The sequence below is a fragment of the Oratosquilla oratoria genome, chromosome 2 (assembly GCF_046742065.1).
Source record: "Oratosquilla oratoria isolate Oo_2021 chromosome 2, ASM4674206v1, whole genome shotgun sequence".
Taxonomy (NCBI): Eukaryota; Metazoa; Arthropoda; class Malacostraca; order Stomatopoda; family Squillidae; genus Oratosquilla; species Oratosquilla oratoria.
In genome coordinates, this window is record NC_134778.1 from 90,123,213 (window position 1) to 90,145,712 (window position 22,500).

At 38.7% G+C, this 22,500-nt stretch overlaps 1 protein-coding gene across 1 annotated transcript in view; it reads right to left on the bottom strand.

Annotated features, from left to right (window-relative positions):
• The window catches only part of LOC143041086 (2-hydroxy-3-oxopropionate reductase-like), a 31,949-nt gene extending 25,066 nt beyond the window's left edge, over positions 1 to 6,883 (bottom strand). The window contains exon 1 of the mRNA XM_076212780.1: positions 6,837 to 6,883. The gene's annotated coding sequence lies outside the window, so the exon portion shown is untranslated. The remainder of the gene's footprint in view (positions 1 to 6,836) is intronic.
• Positions 6,884 to 22,500: the final 15,617 nt, after the last annotated feature.

Consider the following 22,500-nt stretch of genomic DNA (forward strand, 5'->3'; position numbering starts at 1 on the left):
TGCCTTATTTCAACCATTCAGTTTTGCGTGACACACAAAATAAATAAATAACACACACGCTATCGTATTGATATATAATAAAGTCTACGGAATAAACATGCCTTATTTCAACCATTCAGTTTTGCGTGACACACAAAATAAATAAATAACACACACGCTATCGTATTAATATATAGATAATAATGATAATAATACTAATAATAATAATAATAATAATAATAATCATAATAATCATAATAATAATCATGATAATAATAATAATAATACTAAGATTAATAACAATATCAACACTAATAATAATAATAAACTGACATAATTCGTGAATTAATATTTTGGGGGTCTATAGAAAATCTTAAACTTTACCAGGGGGTCGATGAGCTGAAAATCTGGGAACCCCTGGAAAATGACTTCACTGCAAGCCTTCTTCGAGAAGTCCTCACTCAACACCGCTAACAAGATCATCCTCCTTCCTACCCTTAAAATGTCTATAAGATGTGCGGTGTACATACACGCACACACTAACACACAGACAAGAAAAAAAAGACGCAGAAAAACAAATGCTTCACGACTACGTCAGCATCCTATTCTATAGTTACATTAGGGATAAAAAGGTTGATAGGAATCACATTGGTCCACTATTATCTGCTGACGGTCACCTTGAATATTCAAATGAAGGAATGTGTAATATTTTAAACAATTATTTTAGCTCGGTATTCGTAAACGAAACACCTCAAAGTGAACTCCAAACTGAAACTTGTGAAAAGTCTAGGGTAAACTTACTCACTACGGTAAATATAACAACAGAAAAAATTAAAAAGTGTATAGAGAATCTCAAAGTTAATAAAACACCAGGGCCTGACGGTTGGCATCCAAGAATCTTAAAGGAAATGAAAAATGAGATTGTTGTTCCATTAGAAAATATTTTCAAGAAATCCATCATATCAGGAGATGTCCCAAGAGAATAAGTGAGAAAAAGAAACTAAATAACTATAGGCCTATAAGTTTGACTTCAATCGTAGGAAAAACTATCGAAACTATCATCAGAGATGTTATCGAACATCCATTAGAAAGTAACCGTTTGATAAATGATAGCCAGCATGGTTTCAGACGGAAACGTTCTTGCGTGACTAACTTACTCGAATTCTACAATCTCGAATTATGACAAAAGAAACCATATAGATTTAATATATCTAGACTTTGCAAAAGCTTTTGATACCGTCCCCCACGAAAGACAACTTACTAAATTAGCTTCACACGGAATAAGTGGTAGCCTATTAAGATGGACTAGTAATTAGTTGAATGATCGAAAACAGAGAGTTGTTTTAAATGGAAAAACTTCTAGATGGAAAAATGTTACAAGTGGAGTTCCTTAGGGTTCCGTTCTTGGGCCACTTCTATTCATAGTATATATAAATGATATAGACCATGGACTAAAATCTACTGTTTCCAAATTTACAGATGATACAAAACTGTGCGGAATGGCAAATGATCACTTAAACTAATTAGATATTCAAGAAGATTTAAATAAATTACAGCAATGGTCTGAAAAGTGGCTAATGAAATTTAGCACAAGTAAATGTAAGGCAAAGCACGCAGGTAAAAATAACAGTAGGTACGATTACAAGTTATTTGGAAATTCGTTAACAAAAGTGAATAGTGAAAATGATCTCGGCGTAATTATCAGTAACGATCTCAAATCATCCAAGCAGTGTATTTCAGCCTCTGAAAAAGCAAATAAGATTCTAGGACTGATTGCGCGATCTTTTGACTTCAAAAGTCCATCACTCATTAACAAGCTATATAAATCGTTAGTTCGTCCACATTTGGAATATGCTGTTTCCGCATGGTCACCGAATCTCATTAAAGACATTGACAGACTGGAAAAAGTACAACGGCGAGCCATAAAACTGATTCCAAATATTTAAAATAAATCATACGAAAATCGACTAAAACATATGAATCTGTTTTCCCTAAAAAAAAAGCGTAGACTAAGAGGAGACTTGATACAGGTCTTTAAAATTCTAAATGGAATTGACAACATCAAAAGTGACAAAATGTTCACACTGAATAAGAATCAGACAAGAAACAATGGTCTCAAACTCTCCGGAAATAGATTAAATTTGGAAGTGGATAGAAACAACTTCGCCAACCGTGTAGTTAATGAATGGAATAAACTTCCTGGAGAGGCAGTGCAATGTATTATGGTTCGAAACTTTAAGAATCATTTAGATGAACACCTAAGCAAGATGCTGTAATTATTATAATATATCCTATATTATTTTTTTGTCATTTGGCTGATTCTCATTTATTATTAGTTATGTCAATTTATTATCATTTACTATTTACCTGTTTGTTTATCATTTAACTATACCTATGCATTTATTTATGTATCTTATTTATTATCTACATTATCATAGTTTTTATTTATTCATTTATTATTATTATTATTTTTTTCGCATCCGACCTAGATGGACCAAAAGGTCTCCTGTCGGCATGCTTCGTCTTTGTAATCCTTTGTAATCATGAGTCAACCTACTCATCCTACAGCAGCTAACAGCACGGCCTGTCTTTTAGAGTAACTTCGTCCCGTGATCCACTGACTTTGAATTTATTGCTTGCGTTGATTTTACTTCCGATCTGTAGATGCTGTATGTGTAACGAAATATATTATACATTTCACAATATATTTAGATATTCAACTGTGACCCCCCCCCTCCCCACCATGTCCTTAGGCAGCATAATTGTTCAATTTCGATAAGAACTTATTAAGAAGCTTGTGAAATTTCACTTAGTTCAGCAATCGCCTGACAATTATCGCATTAAAAAAAAAAAAAAAAAAAAAAACATACAAGGATCGCCTCCTCCCCAATCCTTTTCATAATAATCATTGTATATTTTCTTAGTATATTATCATTATTATTAGCGTGTTTCCTCGTAAATATTTATCTAATCCAAAGTCATTACAACAGCGAGGCGAATAAAATGTTCGTTCAGATGTTCCCACATCGGATGAAGGATTTTGTGGTGGATGGACCTGGTTACACTCGGAATTTTTGTTACATACTCTTTTCTCTTTATACTGGCTCCTCACCAGCTGTGTTCCCTTCAAACTAGAGCTGGAGACTCCGTGGTATTCATAATATGCAGCATGAAGAGGTAAATTTCTTGTTGCGAAGGACTTTGTAACGAAACACGAAAACAAAGTCGAATGGATCTGGCGCAGAATGGTCAGCATTAAGGTATGGTTACACTAGTTGACGAAAAGCTTACAGTACAACTTTTGCAGTCGTGCATCCTATTATAAGTGGTTCCACGTAAGTCCAGTCTTACCGTGTAGATAAATTCCCACCAATCACGTTAAACAAGCTACAGCAAACCGAAACCTCTATCCAGAACGAGGATTCTCATTGGCAGAGCCAATGTCTAAGCCTCTTTCTCAAATATCTTATCTCAAATAAGTTTGAACGACTCATGATCTATCTAAAATACATATTTGACGATCTTTGTATCTTACACACACACACACACATATACACACACTAACACACACACACACTCACACACACATGCGCGCACGCACGTGTGTGTGTGTGTGTGTGTGTGTGTGTGTGTGTGTGTGTGTGTGTGTGTGTGTGTGTGTGTGTGTGTGTGCGTGCGTGCGTGCGTGTAAGGTCACAGCAATACCCAGATCGGGCATGTATGAGCTGTGAATTTTCTTCTGGGAGGGTATTAGCTGTCGATCACGAGTCCAACACGTGACCCAAGACCATGGTGAATCACATGCACACACACACACTCAGATTATAGAGCACGAGGCAGAAGATATTTGTCATTCATAGAGAATGTAATTGAAGGGCTGACTCGGTGAGAGAAAGGGAGATTATATTAGCATTATGTTTTAATATAGTCGAAATCCTTCACATCTTAAAGAGCCTCTTGTAGTCGTATCTTTTGTACTAGAGCATGGATAACTTCAGTATTCCACTCCATGGCGATGAAAAGTGTAGATATCAACCAAATGGTGAGAAGTTGTCGCGCGTAAGAACAATTACCAATGCATACAGCAATATTTAAACGACTGTTTGATTATTGCCACAATACAAATTCCATAAAATTTATTTTCTATTTCAAGATAATTTTATAATAATAAATAATTTATCTCCTCTGACTGAATAGATTATATATGTATTACTTAAATATGCAATATATATGAATACCCTTTATATATATATATATATATATATATATATATATATATATATATATATATATATTATATATATATATATATATATATATATATATATATTCAGTTTCTTTCCCTCGGATCTCTTCAATACAACGGCATTGCGTTGGGCGTCCCTAGGTTTGGATTCCAACCTAAATCCTCCATCGTTGGACGAAATCCATTCTAGGCTCGGAATCCAACCCATCCGTTGACTGTAACTGTACTTTAGGGAGGGTCTCACTAATTACCGACCAAGGACGGTTTTTGCTCAAATGTACAATTTTATATAAAAGATTAGCATATGGTTGCATTATTTGAACTATTTTCTTTAAAATGTGTGATTTTCATGTAATTTGATCAAAGAGAAGTTACGTTTTTAGCCTCTACAAAATTACCGACCACAGCTACGAATTTACCGACCAAACCCGACCAAGGATGGTTTTTGCTCAAATGCATAATCTTATGTAAAAAATTAGCATATGGTTGCATTATTTGAACTATTTTCTTTAAAATGTGTGATTTTCATGTAATTTGATCAAAGAAAAAATAGTTCAAATAATGCAACCTTATGCTAATTTTTTACGGTATTCGTAGCTGTGGTCGGTCATTTTGCAGAAAATAGCACATTTTAAAGAAAATAGTTCAAATAATTCAACCATATGTAATCTATTACACTAATATCACCATAGTAAGAAACTTAATAGTGTAGTTTGATCCATACCACCAGTGATCATAGATGGCGGGCTGGACGGTATTCGTAGCTATGGTCGGTAAATCAATCGCACATTTTAAAGAAAATAGGTCAAATAATTCAATTATATGCAATCTATCACACTAATAACACAATGATAAGAAACTTAATAGGGTGTAGTTTGATCCATACCACCAGTGATCATAGATGGCGGGCTGGACGGTATTCGTAGCTGTGGTCGGTAATTTTGCAGGAGCTAAAAACATAACCTCTCTTTGGTCAAATTACATGAAAATCACACATTTTAAAGAAAATAATTCAACTAATACAACCATATGCTAATTTTTTACATAAATTGTGCATTTGAGCAAAAAACGTCCTTGGTCGGGTTTGGTTGGTAAATTCGTAGCTGTGGTCGGTAATTTTGCAAATTCCATGAAAATCACACATTTTAAAGAAAATAGTTCAAATAATGCAAACATATGCTAGTTTTATATATAAAATTTTGCATTTGAGCAAAACCGTCCTTGGTCGGGTTTGGTCGGTAATTAGTGAGACGGACTGTATTCGTAGCTGTGGTCGGTAATTTTGCACAGGATAAAAACGTAACTTCTCTTTGATCAAATTACATGAAAATCACACATTTTAAAGAAAATAGTTCAAATAATGCAACAATATGCTAATTTTTTATATACAATTGTGCATTTCAGCAAAAAATTGTCATTGGTCGGGTTTGGTCGGTAATTAGTGAGACCACTTTAGGGAAGCTTCTTAAAGGCAGAGCAACCACGTGCGGTCCGAGATCCACCGGAGTGGGAGTAGATAAAGGACTTTTTTTTTTTTTTTCACTTCACAAACTCAGCGTTGGATGCATATATATATACATATATATATATATATATATATATATATATATATATACGTATACATATTCATATATATATATATATATATATATGTATATATATATATTGAACATTTTTAGAAGCTCTGCCAAGGGATTTGAATCCTGACCTGTGCGTGCATAATCACAAAGTCAAGCCGCTGGCGATTGAACTACGTGCGATGGTTCAAAAGACTGTACCAGTCCCTGACCACGCTTCACGTAACATCAGAAGACCTACAGTAGTCTCATTTTCATCCAATCCCCGTATTAGGCGAGCCCTCCGACAAGTTGTGTATGTTAAAGACAGATTGGACATTTTTAGAAGCTCTGCCAAGAGAATCGAACCTTGACCTGTGCGTGCATAATCACAAAGTCAAGACGCTAGCGACTGAGCTATGTGCGATGGTTCAAAAGGACCGTACAAGTCCCCGACCAAGCTTCACAACATATACATATATGAGAGAGAATGTGGGTGGGGAAGGGCAAACGAAGATGTGTTAGGAATAGAGTTTATTGCCCTAACGTTGCGACCAACTTGGTCTTCTTCAGAGGACTACAGCATTACAGACGGATCACAATTCTTATATTCGTAGCGAGAGGGAACCCGCCAAGGTATGAGCGTCATGTTTTCCCTTTGGCTAACGATTTAATTATTATTAGGACACTTGCTGCTTTCGAGAGGCACTTAAATCCGTCTCTGTCGTTGTTGTTCTTGTTGGTGGCGATATGTGCAGCTTCCACAGTTTTTCTCATTTTCTTCTCAAATCCCTCGTGTAGAATTTCTGTGTTGTTCCAATCAGGTAGATGTCCAACACAGAAATGTCAAATTGCACTGGGATATGTTTTATAATTTAACTATTGAGTTCTATCTATCGTGGTCTTTGATATTCTATAACTATAACTGTAATTAATAGTTATTTCTGATAGTTCTATTTAGATTATTTGTATTTGTCTATCGGTTCGTTTGCGACATAATGTGTTTACAATTGAGTAGCTGTAAATATTCGTGGAAAAAAAGGGGGGTACATTACTTGAACTTGATGACTGACGAGTAGGTAGCACTGGCTGGCACTGTGGTTTGTGACTGGTGTAGGCTGAAGATATGATTCCTAGCAATTTTCGAGAGCAGCTCGAGCCAAGGGTGGCGGTGGGTGGAGGGTGTGGTTGGTTGGTAGAGTTGAGTTGACACAAGGGGTGGGTAAGCGAGGATGCTGACCTGATGCGGATGCGAAGAGCAGGTATGTTAGGCTGGTCCGGGCCTAACAGCTGAGAAGTTCCTGGTCTGGGTGGAAGTGGGTGGAGGTGGGTTAGGCGGGTCGGGGCCTAACCGCTGCGAGGCTCCTGGTCTGGGTGGTCATGGAGGGGGGTGGAGGTGGGTTAGGCTGGTCTGGGGCCTAACCGCTGCGAATTCCCTGGTCTGGCTGGTCATGACGGGGGGGGGGGGTCTGGGCCTAAACGCTGCGAGTTCCCTGGTCTGGCTGGTCATGAAGGGGGTGGGGGTGGACGCGGGTTCTCGTCCGGCTCCTGAATTATAAAAGGGGGGGGGGGTTAGTGGGAGTCTATGGTTTATACTCACGGTGATTGGTGACGGTAATTGTGGATGATGGATGAGATTGTCCCTTAGATGTGTCTCGTTGGCCTGGGTCCACTACGTCTTGACTGAAGTCGTGATGTCGTGTCGATCTTGGAGTTGGTATGCTAGATCTCTACAGCTGATTAGATTCGTCTGGTCTCGGCTTGGGCTTACTGCTTGAAGGAATAGAGGGGTGGTTAGTAATGCTTACCGAGTGTGTTGCTGAGTCGGCAGATTCTGCGTTTTGCGAGTCAGTCGTGGGGGGGGGGGCGAGGTGGAGTATTCTCTTCCGCTGGGAGATGAGTCCTGTTGTAGCTGAATGGAATCTAGTGGCTTGATTGAAGTTCGATCACCTGGCTGGGAGTCTTGTGGTAGCTGAATGGAATCTTGTGGTTTGACTGAAGTTCGATCTCCTGGTTGGGAGTCTTGTGGTAGCTGAATAGAGTCTTGTGGCTTGATTGAAGTTCGATCACTTGGTTGGGAGTCTTGTTTGATACTGGATTGGAGTCTTGATACGGTGATGTGTACAGTTGACATTTGTTTTCTTCTATTCTGACATAGGTGTCTCTGTCCGACTGGTAGCGAACTGCCACCAGGTGGTTTAGAATCGAATGCCTCACGATTTCACCACCGATTCTAAGATTAGTGCAACTGCAGGTCACAGCTGCTATCTTAGAAGTCAGACTGTCGTCTCGAAGGGAGCGGTTGGTGGAGGGGTAGTGTGTAGACTTGTCGCTTGCTTGAAAGCTTGCTGACAAAGCGATGGGCTTGCTTTTTGATGCGGAGGTGAAGAGAATCCTGTGGCTTGATTCCTCTATTGTGGGAGCTTGATTGAGGATATGAGAAGTCGAAGATAGACGATTTCTTCTTCGTAGACCGTGGTCTGTTTCTTCTGAATGGTAGGCGTGGCTGGTTGGCGTGTATGTTGCTTGGAGCTGAATAGAATCAAGTGGCTTGATTTCTTTATTCTGGGAGCTTGATTGAAGATATGAGAAGTCGAAGATAGACGATTTCTTCTTCGTAGACCGTGGTCTGTTCCTTCTGAATGGTAGGCGTGGCTTGAGTGGCTGAAGATTTTATTCGGCCTTCTGTGGTAGGCGCAAGTGTAATCAGTGTTTCTTGGTATAAAGTAGGCTTGTCTCTTCGGAGTTTGGAATGAGAGCACCGCTCGCCAGTTTGATTGGTTGTGTAACCTTGGTTGTGTGGCTGAGGACGGCGCTTCTATTCAGAGCGTGGGAGCACCGCTGCCGCCAGTTATGTAACCTTTTGGTTTGTGTAGGCTACATAAGGGGGGACTTAATGCGGGCGAGATAAACTCAAAACGGGGAGTTTCTTCTATTTATTTATAAAAACACAATCGGGAGTTATTAACAACAGATGTATATATGGGCAATATACAATAAGTGCCAGGCCTTGACCTAGGGCACAACTGGCTGGCAGCCTCTCGGCCTGCTCAGCTCTGCTGGCTTGGTGACATAGGTGTTGTTAATAAAGGTGGGTTGGTAGGGTGTTATAAGTAAAGGTGTTAGTTGCTATTCTTAGGCTTTGGAGTTAGTTCTACTTATTGGAGTTAGTCGTATGGTTGGTGGGTATGATTAGACATGGTATATATATGTTAGCTTATGGGTAATATAATAGGGATAGGTATAATAAAGGGGGTTTAATGGGTTAGTCTGGTGGCATTTGGCATGTTCGTGGCGATATCCTGTTTTGTCTGATTTCTGCTGCGTTAGGTGTATGTGGTTGTTCTGGGAAAGCAAGGTAAGCAAGAGGGGAGTCTCGCTATGTTGCAAGCATGTGGATCACGTGCGTGGTAGGTGATGGTTAGTAATGGTTACACACACACACACACACACACACACACACACACACACACACACACACACACACACACACATATATATAGATATAGATATATATATATATATATATATATATATATAATGGCTAATTGTGCATTTATCATTTTCTTAAAGGTATATGCCTTACTATGAACTTGTGTTCCTTTGAAAGGAGGTTTAGGACTTCACCATAGGTGGTCATGTTAGCTATATGGCGATTTCGGGTTCAAGACCCTTCTTCAGTAGCTATAAGGATGTTTTATCTGGTCAGGATAAGAATTGTTCAGGTGAATTGTGTAATTATATCACTTTATATACTTAAGTTTTCATACTTGCTCTTCACTGTAGGAGGTTACCAGTCCCCTGGGAAAGGTTACCTGGTAACTCAGGCAGTGATGAAATGTCACGAGGAAACTGTGAAGCCCTCCCCTCCACTTATATTGGCATGGCGACAATGAGGTTATGCCGTCGCCTTTCATACCACCTGACATTAGGAGCCCATTAAAACCACTGAAGGGAAGTCCATGGTATAAAACTAACAAGAAACAAACCACCACAAACCCAAGTATGAGACATAACCCTACAAATCTAAGTCCCTGATAAAACGCCATAAACCCAAGCATACATTTCGTCACAACACGAAGCCGGAGGCTACCCCTAGCATGTGATATTTTATTACTGCCTGAATTATCAGGTAACCTCTTCTAGGTCACCGGTAACCTCCCACAGTGAAGAGCAAGTATGAAAACTTAAGTATATAAAGTAAACCAGGAAACAGTTCATTAGCGCCAGGAATAAAGCAAACAGAGCATTAGGTTTCATTACTAGGACGGTAACGAATAGAAGTGCAGAGGTAATTATTAAACTCTATCTAGCGATAGTTAGACCCATCCTTGACTATGCGGTACAGTTTTGGTCTCCGTCCTACAGAATGGACATCAATTCACTAGAATCAGTACAGAGAAGAATGACCAAAATGATACATAGACTCAGAAATTTGCCTTACGAAGAGAGGCTTAGGCACCTTAACTTACACTCTCTGGAAAGACGCAGAGTGCGGGGTGATTTAATAGAGGTGTTCAAGTGGATCAAAGGCTTTAACAAGGGTGATGCAAACAAGGTATTCATATTAAAACAACAGGGCAGAACTCGCAGTAATGGTTATAAATTGGACAAATTTAGATTTAAGAAGGAAATAGGCAAGAATTGGTTTACTGATAGGGTGGTCGACGAATGGAATAAACTTAGTAACCATGTAATAAGCGCTGAAAGTATCAGTTGCTTTAAGAAACGATTGGACAACTTTATGGATGGGGATGACAGGTGGTGATGGATACGGAGCTGCCTAGTGTAAGCCTTATGGTCTCTTACAGTCGCCTTCATTCTTATGTTCTTATGTACTTCACGTAACGTGGATAAACAAAAGCTGGGGGGAAAGAGATTAACAAGGTCACTCAAAAGAACAAATTGGTAAAAGCCTGTAGGACACACCAATTAGAAAAAAAACTGAAATCCTAACAAAAAATCCGCACCAGACCTAGGACGTACTTCCTATAAAAACCACTAACGTGTTTTAAACCCTTGGCTGTTACTACATGCCTTGAGGGGAAAAGTCTCCGCAAAAGGGAGACGGATGGCCGGCTACCGATTCGAACGAGATGAGGAAGAAGAAGCGTCGAGAGAGGTTTGAGCCTCTCTAAAATACTCGTGATTGACCTCATAGGTCAATGGATCCGAAGGGTATAACAAAAGGAAGTTTTTCCTATCCCACTCTCTACAACAACAAACAGCCTAACCACTTACATAACCTTAAATTACACACACAATACAAATATTATGTATTAGAAAACCTTAAGACTAACACCAAGAAAATAAAAGAAATACCACAAAATAATTTACTGGCAACTCGAGTGCGCAAATGCGCAAGTCCAGCCAGCCGGTGATGGAAATTGTTACCACACGTCTACAATTAAATACAATACAAAAAATGAAGTACGTCGCAGCGTACTGATATGTGGTAACTGTGTATAAGTTGTAATAAATAAAGCTGGTAAAATTATAAGGAAAGAAACATAAGAATTTGGTAATTTACACCCATATACGCTACACTCACGGCTTACTTGACCTGAAGGCAGGGTACGGAAACACCCACGGTAATCTGACATATGTTGACCTTCTGGGTGTGACACTGGTAAACACAATTGACAGATAAGGGGGGGGGTTAGGTACGTGCTGGTAGACAACTAACAACCAACACGAGAAAAAAAAATACGTGGACATTAGGTACGTGACAATATATATATATATATATATATATATATATACATATATATATATATATATATACATATATATATACATATATGTATATGTATATATATACATATATATATATGTGTGTGTGTGTGTGTGTGTGTGTGTGTGTGTGTGTGTGTGTGTGTGTGTGTGTGTGTGTGTGTGTGTGTGTGTGTGTGTGTGTGTGTGTGTGTGTACATTTATATATATACATACAGTATATGTATATATATATATATATATATATATATATACATATATGTGTATATATATATATATGTGTGTGTGTGTGTGTGTGTGTGTGTGTGTGTGTGTGTGTGTGTGTGTGTGTGTGTGTGTGTGTGTGTGTGTGTGTGTGTGTGTGTGTGTGTGTGTGTGTGTGTGTGTCATACTGAGTCCACTGCTGATCAAAGGCCTCCTTCATAGCATTCCATGATTCACACGACCGCGCCAACCTCTGCCACATCACTCCTACAAACTTCTCAATCTCGTCTCTCCACCATCTGTCTGGTCTCCCTCTTCCATGCTTCCCATCTCGCAGCGCCCACTCACTAACACAATTGCTCCACTGCTCATCAGTCGTTCGCACTAACCTGCCCAATTCCACTTTCTTTTACCGCCTCCACAGTATCTTTCACTCTAGTCTGCTCTCTCACTCAACTTACTCTCTTTCGGTCTCTCAGCGTTATTCCCATCATTGATCTCTCCATTCTCCTCTGTGCAGTCTTTAGCTTTGTTTCCATCGCCTTCGTCAATTTCCAAGTCTCACACCCGTATATTTCTGGCAGAATGCAATGATTGTAAACTTTACAATTCAAACATAAAGGTAGAGAGCCTCTCAGGATCTTATTATGCTTACCAAACACTTTTTATTTCATTATCATGATCTTTTGTTACTTTCACCATCTGGCCTGAATAATTATACTCTTCAACTTTTTTCAAGACTTTCACTATCGATTATAATCTCTTTACTTTGAACTTTCGTGTTGAATATTACTTTGGTTTTACTCTTATTCATTTTAAAACCTACTTTGAGACTTTCCTTGTTCATATCACTTAGCATATCTTGCAAGTCTTCTACTCTTTCTGAAACAAGAATAATGTCATCCCCAAATCTTAGGTGGTTCAAATATTCGCCATTAATCTTTAAACATTTATCTTTCCAACTCAACCTTCCGAAAATCTCTTCCAAGCAAGCTGTAAATAATTTTGGTGAAATTATATCACCTTGCCGTACTCCTTCCTCGATTTTGATCTTCTCTGTTGAAATTGGGATGTCTCTTTTTAAATTTAAGAAACATTCAAGTGAAAACAGTGGTTTAATTAGGAGTTTAATTTATGGTACTGTGCTTAATTGTAAAGAAAACACATTTCCAAAAAGATCTGTTAAAGCCATGTTAACTTTAAAGGAAGACAAATCTCTACACATAACTAAAGCTGATAAAAGCAATGCCTTAGTTATGATGGATAAAAGTAATTATCTTAACAAAGTAATTGATCACTTACAAGATAAAAACACTTATTATGAACTTAACAGAGATCCTAATGACACGGTAAATAAGAATTTCCATAAAGAATTAATAACATTACTTAAAGGTAAAGAAGATTTGATCAAATATTTTTCTACACAAAATCTTTCAACACCTTATTTGTATGGTCTTATCAAAACTCACAAGCCAAACCATCCCATTAGGCCCATCATCAATTCTGGAGGCTCTGTGAGCTACAAGCTTTCTAAATAGCTTGTGACAAAACTTTCTCCCTTTGTATGTACTATTTCTAACTCATTTATTCAAAATATCGAAGACTTGATTAAAAAGGTTAAATCTCTTAACATTGATTATCCTTGCAATTTAGTTAGTTACGATGTTACTAGGCTCTTTTCTCATGTCCCAATTCAAGATGTTTTAACCTTTCTCCCAAATATTCTAGGTAACAGTATTGATGGTATCCTTTGTAAAAGTTTTGTAAAATTAATAAGTCTGTGTCTTTGAGGGGAAATATTACACACAGACCTTCGGGACGGCTATGGAGAATCCTCTTTCACCGGTTATAGCTAACATCTACATTTAACATTTTGAAAAATATTTATTACCAACTATTAAAAATGAAAAAGTTATTTGGTTCAGATATGTAGACGATGTTTTGTATTTCTGGCCTAATGACCTATCTATTAATGATTTCCTTATTAATCTAAATTTATTGGTACCCTCCATCAACTTCACTCTTGAAAAAGAAAATAACAACAGCTTGCCCTTTTTGGATGTTGAAATGATTAGAGACAATGATATTCTGAAAACAAAAGTCTACAGAAAATCTACCAACATTCTTTCCAATGTTCATTTTTATTCTAATCGCCATATCAATATAAAAAGATCAGTTTTTATTTCCATGTACTTGAGAGCTTACAGGATTTCAGATCCTGAACTTATTGATGACAAAATTAGAACTATCCGGAATATTGGGGAAAAGTTAAAATATCCCACTCATATTCTTAATCAATGTCACAATACTGCCAAGAAACGTTTTTACAAAGCACACAATCAAGAACAAGAAAACCATAAACAACTTAATACACTTGTTCTTCCTTTTCATGAAAGCTTTCTTAGTATTGTCAACATACTCAAGAAATTGGATATCAAAGTAATATGACCACACCATTAAAAAAACTTTAATTAAGAACAGCCCGCCTAACAACAACGGTGTTGTCTATAAAATGCATTGCCAAGATTATAACAAATTTTACATCGGACAAACTAGGAAAAACTTGGAAACAAGGATTTTCCAACAGAAATATAGTGTGAGATCTGACCAGGAAAATAATGCGTTATTTCAACACAAAGCATTATACAACCATCGTATTGCTTGGTCTAAGGCAACAATTTTAGCCAAAGGAAAGAACCTACATGAAAGGAATGTAATAGAATCTTGCTTGTTATCAGGCACTTTTGATAAAAATATAAACTTAAGCTATAGACATTTTAAAAATGATAAATTGGTAACCCAAATGGTGACCAAGATGTTTCCGCCAGATTGAACCATATGTGTTGGTCAGGTCGATGGAGGTAGGATCACTCCCCCCACACCGCATTGTATTGTCTCCCCCCCCCCCTACGGTTGCTACCTGATACTTACATTTAAACACAACTCTGTATCTCTTTCATTTAGTCTGAAGATGTAATATACGAAAGTACTTACTGTCTACAAGTTTCTCTTCTCCTGTGGTTATTTTGCATATATATATATATATATATATATATATATATATATATATGTATGTATATGTATATATATATATGTATATATATATACATATATATATATATATATATATATATATATATATATACATTCAATGGTAAAACCTGCCAGCAGCACGACGGCCTACCAATGGGATCGCCCCTCATTGCTATAGATACTTGCTTAGCAATGAAAGCTCTAGAACAAAACAGCTCCAAACAATTCCTCCCCGATGGCACCACCTTGTTCAGGTTTGTAGACGAGTATCTACTCATCATACCAAAGGACACAGATATTGACATTATTCTATACAATTTAAACCAAGCACATCATAAAATACAATTAACAATAGAACAAGAAAACAAAGACTCTCTCCCATACCTTGACACTTTAATCGTATGAAACAATAAAACAACAACATTCAAAGTTTACAGAAAACCCACAAACAAAGACGACTACATACACTACTATAGTGCCCACAGCGATAGAACCAAGAGTGGCATACTGATAGGTTTCTTTTTAAGAGCACTGCGAATTTGCAGCCCAGAATACCTTCAAGAAGAAATAGATCACATCACCACTACATCTAAAACACTACGCTTCCCAACTGGTATCATCGCCAGAGCTCTACACAAAGCTAAAGAAAATCAACAAAGAAACATCACAGAACCACAAACCAAGAATGAAGATATCCTCATAGCACCATCATCAGACTTAACTCACCAACTAACCAAGGCATCATAGTAATACCAGACAAAGTACGAAAAATACACAACATAACAAATCTCAAAAAACAAAATCCCCCCAACCCAACAGTGTTCTTGTCAAAATCCCCTGCTCGGGGTGCAACTCTGCTTACTATGATGAAAACTATAGGGGATTAAACAAACGTCTGTACGAACACTGAGATGATGTCCGTCACCACCGCGAAACAAACGCCTGGATAAACTACATCGAAAAAAAAATAGCATTTACCTCAATGGAGCCAAGCAAGCATTCTTCATGAAAACCTAAGCAAACTATAAAGAAAAACATTAGAAGCGATATACATAAACACCAACGATTGCACCAACAGAACATGCGATGTTAAAGTTGTAAATTATGCCGCCAAATACACCTTAGGACAATTGACCACACAGAAGCAGGCCCTCCGCCTGCCACACACAGACCCAGTATAACCAACGGACTAATCAACATGCAGATTCTCACCCCCGCATCTCTCGTGAACCACAGCAACTTCCTACAATACCAATGCACTTACATTTTGTATATCATTACCTCTGAAAAAGGCTCATAAGACGAAACTGGTCAGGAATAAAGTCTCTGTTCCCAATCATGTGTTTTTCATCATTAACACACACACACACACACACACACATATATATATATATATATATATATATATATATATATATATATATATATATATATATATACATATATTTATATATATATGAGAAATTTGCTAGTGAACAGCGACATCAACCAGATAATTTTAATAGCCGTCGCATATAGGACTCGAACCTACTGCTCCGACGCCAAGAGGCTCCCGAGACAGTGCCTTTATCCACTCAGCCACTGATGGTCTAAAACTCTCCGAACTCGGAATGCTACTGGTTCCCGAGATTAGAAGAGATCGCTGCCTGCGCCCCCGTTTCCTTTTTACACCAGAGAGCCAACCACACTCGTAGCAGGGTGTAAGGACCAGAACGAATCACTTTCACGCTTTCGACATCGTAACCATATGAGAAATTCGCTAGTGAACAGCGACATCAATCAGATAATTTTTATGGCCATCGCGTATAGGACTCGAACCTACCGCTCTGACGCCAAGAGGCTCCCGAGACAATGTCTTTATTCGCTCAGCCACTGATGGTCTAAAACTCTCCGAACTCGGAATGCTACTGGTTCCCGAGATTAGGAAAGATCGCTGCCTGCGACCTCCTTTCCTTTTTACACAAGAGAGCCAACCACACTCGTAGCAGGGTGTAAGGACCAGAACGAATCACTTTCACGCTTTCGCCATTGTAACCATATGAGAAATTCGCTAGTGAACAGCGACATCAGTTACCCCCTGCTACGAGTCTGGTTGGCTCTCTGTTGATAAAAGGAAATGGGGTCATTACAACATCTTGCTTAGGTGTTTATCTATACGAATCTTAAAGGTTCGAACTGAACTACATTGCGCTGCCTCTGCAGGAAGTTTATTCCGTTCATTAACTACACGGTTGGCGAAGTTGTTTCAACCCACTTCCAAATTAAATCTATTTCCTGATAGTTTGAGACCATCATTTCTTGTCCGATTTTCATTCAGTGTGAAAATTTTGTCACTTTTGATGTTGTCAATTCCCTTTAGAATCTTAAAGACCTGTATCAAGTCGCCTCTGTCTGAGTCTACGCTTTTTTTAGGGAAAATAGATTCATATGTTTTAGTCGATTTTTGTATGATTTATTTTTTATATTTGGAATCAGTTTTGTGGCTCGCCGTTGTACTTTTTCCAATCTGTCAATGTCTTTAATGAGATTCGGTGACCATACGGGAACAGCATATTCCAAATGTGGACGAACTAACGATTTATATAGCTTGCTAATGAGTGATGGACTTTTGAAGTCAAAAGATCGTGAAATCAATCTTGTTTGCTTTCTCAGAGGCTGAAATACATTGCTTAGATGATTTGAGATAGTTGCTGATAATTACGCATAGATCATTTTCACTATCCATTTTTGTTAGCGAATTTCTAAATAACTTGTAATCGTACTTACTGTTATTCTTACCTGTGTGCATAACCTTGCATTTACTTGTGTTAAATTTCATTAGCCACTTTTCAGACTATTACTGTAATTTATATAGATTTTCTTGAATATCTAATTGATCTAAGTGATTATTTGCCATTCCGCACAGTTTTGTATCATCAGCAAATTTGGAGACAATAGATTTTAGCCAGTGGTCTATATCATTTATATATACTATGAATAGAAGTGGCCCAAGAACGGAACCCTGAGGAACCCCACTCGCAACATCCCTCCATCTAGAAGTTTTGCCATTTAAAACAACTCTCTGTTTTCGATCATTCAACTAATTTCTAATCCAACTTAATAGGCTACCACTTTTTTCCGTGTGAAGCTAATATAGTAAGTAGCCTTTCGTGGGGGACGGTATCAAAAGCTTTTGCAAAGTCCAGATATATTAAATCTATATTTTTTGTCATAATTCGAGATGACTGTGTTGTAGAATTCGAGTAAGTTAGTCACGCAAGAACGTTTCCGTGTGAAACCATGCTGGCTATCATTTATCAAACAGTTACTTTCTAAATTATGTTCGATAGCATCTCTGATGATAGTTTCCATAATTTTCCTACGATGGAAGTCAAACTTATAGGCCTATAGTTATTTTGTTTCTTTTTGTCACCTTTTTTGAATATTGGAGTAACGTTAACTACCTGGCATTCTCTTGGGACATTTCCGGATATGATGGATTTCTTGAAAATAATTTCTAATGGAACAACAATCTCATTTTTCATTTCCTTTAAGATTTTTGGATGCCAACCATCAGTCCCTGGTGTTTCATTATTTCTGAGTTTCTCTATATACCTTTTAATTTTTTAATTTTTTTGTATTTACCGTAGTAGGTTCCCCCTAGATTTTTCACAGGTCTCAGTTTGGAGTTCACTTTGAGGTGTTTTGTTCACGAATACTGAGCTGAAATAGTTATTTAAGATATCACACATTCCTTCATTTGAATATTCAAGTTGACCGTCAGCAGATGATATTGGGCCAATATGATTCCTAATAACCTTTTTTTATCTCTAATGTTACCATAGAGTTCTTTGGGATTTGGGATTCTCATTGAATTTATCAGCGATGTTCATTTCGTATCGTCGTTTTCGTTTTTTATTGCATTTTTTTAATCTCTCTGTATTATTACACAACTTTGATAATCATTAAATGCACCCGAGCACTTGTATTTCTTATAGTCCTGTTTCTTTTTAGCAATACTTTTTTTCAGTTTCTTTGTCGAGCCATTTTGGGCGAGCCTGATTTGGGGGATGTCTGTCCTTAAACGGGAAATAAGTATGAATCATCATACACACTGCCCATAAGCATCAGCCAACACCCATTCACCCCCTTGTACACGGTGACCAACTGCACAACCATACCCGTACCACATTCACCACATTAGTAACACAGTTTCGGTGATGCGCAATTCCTCGTGGGCGATAGTACCATCCATGTGTTTTTATCAAGGCAATAACCTGATATACTGTAGATATATCCAAGGAATGTTGACGTAAGAGCCTCAGCTGAAAGCCTTTATCGAAGGAATTAATACATCACATGACACCGGTGACCCCATCTGGCAGTATGAAAGAACCTGGTGTATTCGGCTAACCCATCCCAAGTCGTGTAATGACTATGGCTATTGGCCAAGTGTGTATTGGTGTTTTGTCCATATCCAATCATGTACAAACCAAGATGAAAAGTAAGGCCTTAGAGGGAGGTGCCTAGCATTACCGAGGTATCCTGGTTTGGAAACAGAAGGAGGACAGACGCTCGGCGACTGCTCATAGACCCAGGTCAGTAGCTCAGATTTTGAAACTCCCATGAAACAATAGACACACTCTAGTACACTCGTAATAAAACAAAGAAACTTGAACCGCTGGTTTGTTCTCTCAACCTAGTGAAAACCTAAGCTTTTACCCTTCTGGGGTCATAGCCCCTGCTCTGAGGACGGAGTGCGATACACACGGAAAAAAAACCATGTCGCCAGATAAACATATAAATAAAATAGTCGGAGAAACATACAATTTGCTGAGATCAATAAAGGCGGCCTTTAAAAACCTGGATAAGGAAATGCAGCGCTGATACGGTCACCCAGTACAAAAAAGACTATAAGAAAATTAGAAAGAATATAAAGAGCAACGACAAATATGGCCCCAACACTTTCAAACCTGACATATGAACAAAGACTGGCCGAATTGGAATTGCCAACCCTGGAACAAAGAAGAGAACGAGGGGACCTACTAACCATCTACAGAATAATGAAAGGTAAAGAACGCCTTGATAGAGAGGACTTATCAAAGTGGGACAGAGGAAAAACAAGAGGACATGCAATGAAACTCAAAAAGGATAACTACAGAAGAGACCTAAAAAGAACAGCTTCCCACACAGAGTGATAGATATATGGAACAAACTGGATGAAAAAATAGTGTGTACAAACACAACACAAGAATTTAATAAACTTGATCTTACGAGATACAAAAACGGGTCAGCACGAGCATAGCTCCCCTTCTCGTACAATACAACTAGGTAAATACTCACACACACTGATCTACTGACCTGGGTCTATGTCTTGACCCCATTGCCTGTTGACCTGACTCCACCACCCTTCTATTATTAAGATCTCCTTTCTGATGCTGTGACAGTGATCCTGGATATTCCATCTACGATTCTTGAAACATTTGTGAAGTGTAGTGCCCGTGTTAGTGTGTGACAATGTGGGTTCCCAAGCTCCGTTACCGCCCCATCGAAATGTGGTGCTTCAGGGCAGGCTCAGGTCTGTGGACGTTATTGTGCACCTGAAAACACTTCTTCTATTCTGCAACCGTAGTTGAAGGTAAGGTAAACACTTGAACAAAACCATCCCAGTCATTACCACAGGAAAAAGGAAAAGAAAACCCTCACCCGAAAAAGAGTACAAACACTTCGAAGTGTCAAGATTATGGTATGACCTTCCTTCTTTACTGGTATCTAATGTAACATCGCTTAACAATAAACTCGATGAAGTTATAACAAAGTGAAAGATACTAGCGCTGACATTGTAGCCATTATTCAAGCGTGGCAAGTGGTTTATGAAGTGTGTAAAATTGTGGGCTACGAATTTTTCACCATCTCAGGACTGACAAACGAGGAAGGGGTGTAGTAATGTATTGCAGGACAATCCTTAACCCTTCACACCTGACTGTTGTAACCCCCGAGAGAGTAGAGGCTTTGTGGGTGAGGGTGTCGCCTCCCTTCCATCCTCGCCATACAGCATCTGTCATTTTCTGTGTTGTATAACATCCCCCCTCCGCTCCCTCACCGCACAGCTGCTCGTCTCCCACATCACTGATACAGCAGATGCACTGAGAATGAGATTTCCTGGGGCCAAGATCGTCATATGTGGTGACTTCAATCAATAGGACATATCAGACATCCTAAATCAACTCCATCTTACTCAAATCATAGATTTCCCAACGAATGGTAAGAATAACCTTGACCTTATCATGACTGACCTGAGTCAATACTACCTACCCCCTCCCCCAGCCCCTACCACCCTCTCTATCTTTTGGCCCCCAGCTCCTACCACCTCCCCAGCTGTGGGCTCAGCTGTTGTCAGGACTCACAAGCCTACCCTTGACTCAGCCATGAGAGTGTTTGGGCAGTGGATCGTACACCATCCCAGGTCAGAAGGTCTCCTAGTGGAAGATGTTGACACTAAGTGGGATAATTATGTTAATACCATCACTGAGGCTTATCACCATTTTTTCCCACCAAGACTCTGACCATGCACCCCTCAGACATTCCATGGATTACACCAAGGATTAAACGCCTGATGGGACAGAGGAACAAGACATTCTATACAGACACCAGCACAAAATCATCCGTGAAATTAAGACTGCCAAAATGGCATATCCAAACAGAGTCAACCATCTCAAACAGGTAAATAGCAACCAGTGGTACTTTGATATTAAAGAGCTATGTGGTTTGAACAACCAGTCATCTTTTCTCCCTTGCATTTCTCAGTCAACCCCTGAACAAGCAGCACAGGAGAGCAACAGTCACTTTGCTACTATATGTCAAAGTCTCCGCAAGCTCGATCCCGTATTCTCCCAGCCTACCTTTCACCCCCCCCCCACCCTGTTCTTGAGTTTGAAGTAGTTTAGAAATTAAAAAGCTTCAATCCTAAAATATCCACCACACCAGTTGACCTCCCACTAAAGCTCTACCAGGAATTTGCCCCTGAACTTGCCATTCCTCTTTGTTCGATAATCAATGCCTCTCCAACTCAAAACAAATGCCCCAGAGATTGGAAGACTTCATATGTCACCCCCATCCCTAAAGTCTCAAGCCCCCAGTCTTTAAATGACCTGAGGCCGATTACCATCACGCCCGTCACCAGTCTCATCTGTGAGGACTTTATTTTCAACTGGGCATATAGAAACATACGCAATAAAATAGATCCCCAACAATTTGGTAACATCAAAACTTCATCCACTACTCACTGCTTAATTGACCTACTTGATTTTATTCACAGAAATTTAGACAAACGTAATACACTTGATTTTATTCACAGAAATTTAGACAAACGTAATACTTCCCTTGCTCTCACTTTCATTGGTTATAGAAAAGCATTTGATCTGGTTGACCATACCAACATAATAAGGAAATCAATAGACATTGGTCTCCATCCCAACCTAGTAGCATGGCTGTCGGATTTCCTGAGTGAGCGTAGACAGTGTGTCAGGTTTAAAGGCTCGATCTCTACCCAACAACACCTGACCTGTGGAGTCCTCAAAGGGACCAAGATGGGACTGCTGTGCTTCCTAATGTTAATTAACGATGCTCTAGCTGACAGTTCCCATCACTGGAAATACGTTGATGACTCAACTGTTGGCATCACCGTTGACAACACAGCTGACTATTCTCCACTGCAGGTTACTCTTGATAAGCTACAAGCCTGAACGACTGACAACCATGTGACCATTA